Source organism: Lepus europaeus, chromosome 18, assembly GCF_033115175.1.
Source record: "Lepus europaeus isolate LE1 chromosome 18, mLepTim1.pri, whole genome shotgun sequence".
NCBI classification, from domain to species: Eukaryota; Metazoa; Chordata; class Mammalia; order Lagomorpha; family Leporidae; genus Lepus; species Lepus europaeus.
This window is the reverse complement of record NC_084844.1, coordinates 64,284,066-64,290,065: the sequence shown is the minus strand read 5'-3', so window position 1 is coordinate 64,290,065 and position 6,000 is coordinate 64,284,066. Positions and strand designations below refer to the sequence as shown.

The 6,000-nt window shown below is 52.7% G+C and overlaps 1 pseudogene; it reads right to left on the bottom strand.

Annotated features, from left to right (window-relative positions):
• Window positions 1-1,102: 1,102 nt before the first annotated feature.
• On the bottom strand, window positions 1,103-2,578 carry LOC133746775 (nucleus accumbens-associated protein 1-like; annotated as a pseudogene).
• Window positions 2,579-6,000: the final 3,422 nt, after the last annotated feature.

The window sequence follows — 6,000 nt, the reverse complement described above, 5'->3', positions numbered from 1 at the left end:
TGCGCACACACAGACATACACACACTCACACACACATTCCGCTAGCCTGAGGTGGGCGCCCCAAGAGCCTCCTTGGCTGAGGATCTCCCTCCCTTGGGCTCCAGGTGATGGGGGAGGGGCAAACAGGCTAGATGGAGGGGTAAGAGCAGGGTGCTGGGCTGCCACCCCCAGCCCCCAGGCACAGGGACTGAGAAAGAGGCAGGGAGGCGGTTTTTGGAGGCCTGGAAGCACTGGGGGATGGGGAGGGGTCCTGAGAGCCCCCCTCGAGTCCCAGCGGAGTCTGAAGAAGGACTTCCGCCAGGCAGGCCCCTGCCCTGTGCCCGAATTAGTGAGTGAGGGGGCACAACGCTTGGGGTGAGGGAAGGGGGGAACTGTGTGTGGAAGAAGGAAACCCGGGCCTGCCCCCCACCCACCTGCCCACCCTTGCTGACTCCTCCTGGCCTCTCACAATGGGGAAGGAGCTGGGACAGGGGAGGGGGGCCCAGGAGCATGCAGTGCCCCCCCCGCGGGGCCTGGGGAGGGACAGACAGTAGCTGCTGACCAAGGTGTGTGTGACAGGACATGGGGGTGGGGGGAGTGTGACAGCCCCCCCCGGGTTGAGTGGGGGAGTGTGACGGCCCTCCCGGTTGGAGTGGGGGAGTGTGACAGCCCTCCCGGGTGGGGTCAGGTGTGTGACAGCCCCCCTGGTGGGGTGGGGTGTGTGACGGCCCCCCTGGGTGGGGTGGGGGAGTGTGATGGCCCCCTGGGTGGGGTGGGGGGAGTGTGATGCCCCCCCTGGGTGGGGTGGGGGAGTGTGACAAGACAGAAGGGTGGAGTGGGGGAGTGTGACGGCCCCCCCAGGTGGGGGGAATGTGACAGGACATGGGGGTGGCGTGGTTGGAGTGTGATGGGCCCCCAGGTGGGGGGAGTGTGACAGGACATGGGGGTGGCGTGGTTGGAGTGTGACGGCCCACCCAGGTGGGGTGGGGGAGTATGATGGCCTCCCTGGGTGGGGTGGGGGGAGTGTGACAGCCCTCCCGGGTGGGGTGGGGGAGTGTGACGGCCCCCCTGGGTGAGGTGGGGGGAGTGTGATGGCCCTCCTGGGTGGGGTATGGGGGCGCAGTTACTGCAGGGCCTCTGCGGAGGGGCCGCCTTGCCCCATAGCTGGCCAGCTGGAAGCCATACTCCCTGCCTGTCACCTCCAGCTCCATCTTGCCTGAGTCCCTGATGCAGGTGGTGTAGGGTCACCCTCAGGTGAGCAGCTTTAGCTTGGGCATCCAGCTCTGGCGCACAATCCGGCATGCGTTGGGGCACACGCCGGCCGCGATGGTGTTCCTCTCGCTCTCCTTGAAGTTCCGGCAGTGGTACTGGACAGCGTGGAGAGTGCGGCTGTCCAGCGGTTTCTGGTGCCACAGCTGTGGGCCAGTGCGTTCAGGTCAAAGGAGGCGGCGATGCGCGACCACGGCAAGACCTCGTGCCGGGTTCCTGAGCTGCGCCCTCTGATGCACACCTTGGCGCTTGCCACCAGCTCTGGCTTCTCGGAGGGGTCGCCCTCGTCCTGGAGCTTGGGATGACAACGGGTGTCGATCTGGTCGATGAGCTGGGCCGGGAGCGACGCCAATCTTGCCACACCCGGATCCGACTGTAGGTTCTGGGAGGGCCTCAACCTTCTCAGCTGTCGGGCCCACATTCATCGCGCTGTGCACGGTGTACCTGTTGCAGATCTGCCGGCACTGCTCGTCCTAGCCTTCCTCCCCCACGTCCTCCTCCTTGTGGTAGAAGCTGGGCTGTCGCTGGTGTAGGCGCTCCAGGTGCCCGGGCTCCTGCGCTCTGACATGCTGGGCCCGCTCCCCACGCCCGCAGCTGCTGCCACCACCCCGCTGGCTGGCTGCCCTGCCCCACCCCCATGGCCAAGGCCACCCTGGTGGGGGCCTGCTGTGGGGGCTGCCTGTTGGCCGCCAGGTCCAGCACGGAGAACTTGGCCATCTTGCGGCTACCACCACTGCCGCCGCAGCCCCCGGCCTCCTTGGGGCCACCGTCCCACAGTCGTTTGGCCTCAGGCATGCACTGCACTGAGTCCGACTCCTGCTGCTCCGTCCTGACCCACGACACGAGGGGCAGCGGCGAGCTGCAGGCCGGCCAGCTGGAAGTCTGCACCACAGGGCTCTGCGGCTCGGACTAGGGCGCCCCTCGGCGTGCAGGCCCTGGGAGATGCCACTCCAGGAGCTCACCTTCAGGAAGAACTTGGCCCCTTTCTCCAGGATTTCCTGGATCTGCAGGAAGCCAGCTGTGTCCATGAGCAGGAACTGGCCCCCCACGTCCGTGCTCAGCGGCCCGTGTAGCAGCTCAGGGTCTGCTGGAACGACAGTGGCTGCATGGCCGCCGGCAGGTCCACCGCGGCGCTGCGGCTGCTGTTGAATAGGAGTAGGAGCTGCAGGTGGCCAGCGCGGCCTGACCACTGACCACCACCGACACGTCACAGGGCAGCCCTGCAGCCGCTGTTCGCTGAGGCGCTCCAAGATGCCGTGGCCGAAGATGGGGATCTCCATCTGCAGGCTCTGCTCCATGGTGGGGCTGCACCGTGGCAACTGAGGCCTGGCCTGAGCCCTGGGCATGCCCCCTGCGCAGGGGCCTCGGCCTCCACCTCCATGGCCTCCATGGCCTCCATGGCCTCCGCCTCAGCAGCAGTGGCAATTGCGGCGGCCACTCACTGTTAAATTTAATTGTTTTAAAAAATGATGTACACCCAGCGCCATGGCTCAGTAGGCTAATCCTCCGCCTGTGGCGCCGGCACACCAGGTTCTAGTCCCGGTCCGGGCGCCGGATTCTGTCCTGGTTGCTCCTCTTCCAGTCCGGCTCTCTGCTGTGGCCTGGGAGTGCTTTTTTCCCTCCATAATGAAACATCAGGGCACATCACTGACACATTTTAAATACATATAAAGACAGAATGCACAATTATCATCTGCCTAATACAAATATCTTCATATGTCTAGATGAAACATGTTCCCATATGAGGAGGCCCCACTGAAACAAAAGCAACGAACACTTCCCTGCATGAGGGACTGACTGCTAAAGTTACGATGATTTTAGGTTAAGGTTTGAACTGAGAAAGCCTGAGATTCCACCTCAATATCCACAAGGACATAAAGAACTGAATTTAAAAAAACCTTGTGGACTGTCAGATATAATGCCTGATTTTGTACAAAAACATATATTTTTCCTTCAAAACTAAAATTTAGCAGTCTCTAAAGTCACATTAAAGTAGGGAAATTCAATTATTCTTTCATAAAAGCAATCAAGAAAATGTGCATAAGTTTAACTTTATGGAATGTTTTTACCTCATTTTTTAATTTCATAAAACTGTAATATATAACATGTCATTATGTTATTTTTTTAAAACAGGATCAACATTTAGGAATGAGGTGAGGAAAGGATACTGTACCAGGAAATCTCTGTGAAATGATCTGAAGTGAATAAATTTTCTATTCTGTGGTCTACTGTGATTTCTTTTGATTTTTTTCTTGATTTACTTGAGAGACAGAGAGATATAGAGTGAAACAGAGATAGAAAAAGAGATGTCCCATCCACTGGCCCATTCCCCACATGCCTGCACAGCCAGGCCTGAACCAGCCCAAAGATGGTAGCCAGGAATTCAATCCACAGCTCCAATATGGGTGGTAGGGACTCAAGTACTTTGGGCATCACCATTGTATTCCAGGGTCCACCTTGGCTAGAAGCTGAAATCGGGAACTGGAGCTAGGGATCAAATCTAGGTACTCCAATGTGAGATGTAGGCATTTTAACTGATAGGCCAAATACTTGCCCCTAAAGGCCTTTCTGATATCATTAATACATAAGGAAGAATGCCCTTCCTTGAGACGTTTCTCTGCATATCTCCCCCACGCTCTTCTTACTGCCATCCTACCTCATTTATGTTGGTATGTAGGATAACTGACATAAGCTTGATGTCTAACTTTCTATAACAAGGTAAAGAATTGGCCACACAGTTTGTAATGTAAGCAGTACAGAAAAGGAAATACTTATACAGTCAAGAACAAATTATTTTCCAACAATTTAAAAATAGGCATTTATGGCCAGCGCCATGGCTCAATAGGCTAATCCTCCACCTAGCGGTGCCGGCACACTGGGTTCTAGTCCCGGTTGGGGTGCTGGATTCTGTCTCGGTTGCCCCTCTTCCAGGCCATCTCTCTGCTGTGGCCAGGGTGTGCAGTGGAGGATAGCCCAAGTATGTGGGCCCTGCACCCCATGGGAGACCAGGAGAAGCACCTGGCTCCTGCCATCGGATCAGCATGGTGTGCCAGCTGCAGTGCACTGGCCATGGCGGCCATTGGAGGGTGAACCAACGGCAAAAGGAAGACCTTTCTCTCTGTCTCTCTCTCTCACTGTCCACTCTGCCTGTCAAAAAAAAAAAAAGGCATTTATTTAGTAAAATCCCAAGTCCTAATTAAAAGGTCATTTTATCTCTTTTTTTAAAAAAAGGATTTATTTATTTGAAAGGTAGAATCACAGACAGGAGGGAGATAGAGAGAGATCCTCTTTCCACCAGCTCACCTCCTAAATGGCCCCAATACCCAGGGCTGAGCAAGGCCAAAACCAGGAGCTTGGAAATCCATCCATTCTCCCACATATGTGGCAGGGGCCCAAGTACTTGGGCCATCTTGCACTGCTTTTTCTTCAGGCATTAGCAGGGAGCTGGATCGGAAGCAGAGCATCTGGGACTGAAACCTGCCCTTGTACAGGGTGCTGCTGTCAAAGGTGGTGGCTTAACCCATTGCGCGATGATGCTGGTCTCCATCTTATCTCTTAAAGCATGTTTTCCAACACTAGATGGACTTATGGAATATTATAAAAATAGAAATAGATGTTTCTGTTAAATATTTTCTTTTTAAAGATGAAAATAAGTTACATTTTAAGTGAATACATCATTCACTGCACAAGTTCTACACCACCACTATCCGACAAAATTTTCTGAGAACACAGAAATGTTCCATAACTAACTGTCCAAAATGGTAACCACTCATCACACATAGTAATTAAGAAGTTGAAATATGGCTAATGCAGTTGAAGAATTACATATTTAATTTTAACTAATTTAAGTCAAAATTTATATGGCTAATGGTTCCCATATTGGACAGTGAAGCTCAAAATGTTTTAACAATGATAATACACACACACACACAAACACATACACACACAGATACACACACACACTGGTTTTAAAGCAAAACTGTAAAGTCTCAAGGAATATAAAGATAAATATACACATGATACATAATCATATGTAGTACAACTGGAGAAAGAAAACAAACATTAAAAGTAAAAAGGTTCAGACATTTGACCTGGTGGTTAAAAAGCCAGTTAACATGCCCACATCCCATATCAGTATCTGATCTGAATCTCAGTTCTACTCCCATTTCTAGCTTCCTGCTAATGTACATTCTGGGAGGCAGCAGGTGATAGCTCAAGTACTTGGGTCCCTGCCACCTAGGAGGGGCCCTGAATTGGTTCTCAGCTCCAGTGTTTGCATGGCCTAACTGCCACTGTGGCATTTGGAGAGCCAACTAGGGGATCTAAGCTTGTTCTCTCTCTCTCTCTCTCTCTCTCTCTCTCTCTCTCTCTCTCTCTCCACCCCAACTAGGGGATCTAAGCTTTCTCTCTCTCTCTTCTTTCTTCTCTCTCTCTCTCTCTCTCTCTCTCTCCTCTTTCCTCTCTCACTGAGTGTGTGTATTTGTGCATTTCTGTGTAACTAAATACAATTCAATTAAAAAAAAACTTTTTTTAAGTTAACTCATAAAATAAATCAAAGTAATTCCTGAAAAGAGGCTTTTATACAGTATGTCATAATTCTAAATGCATAGTGGCACTAGTCAGAACTATCAGATAAGTATGTAATAGTTTCTTTTTCTTTCCCATCCCTCTCATTGCCTTTTCCCATGGTATTTCTGTCACACCACCACCCTCGGCCACTGTCTCCTCTCACCAAACTCTTGTCACATACAC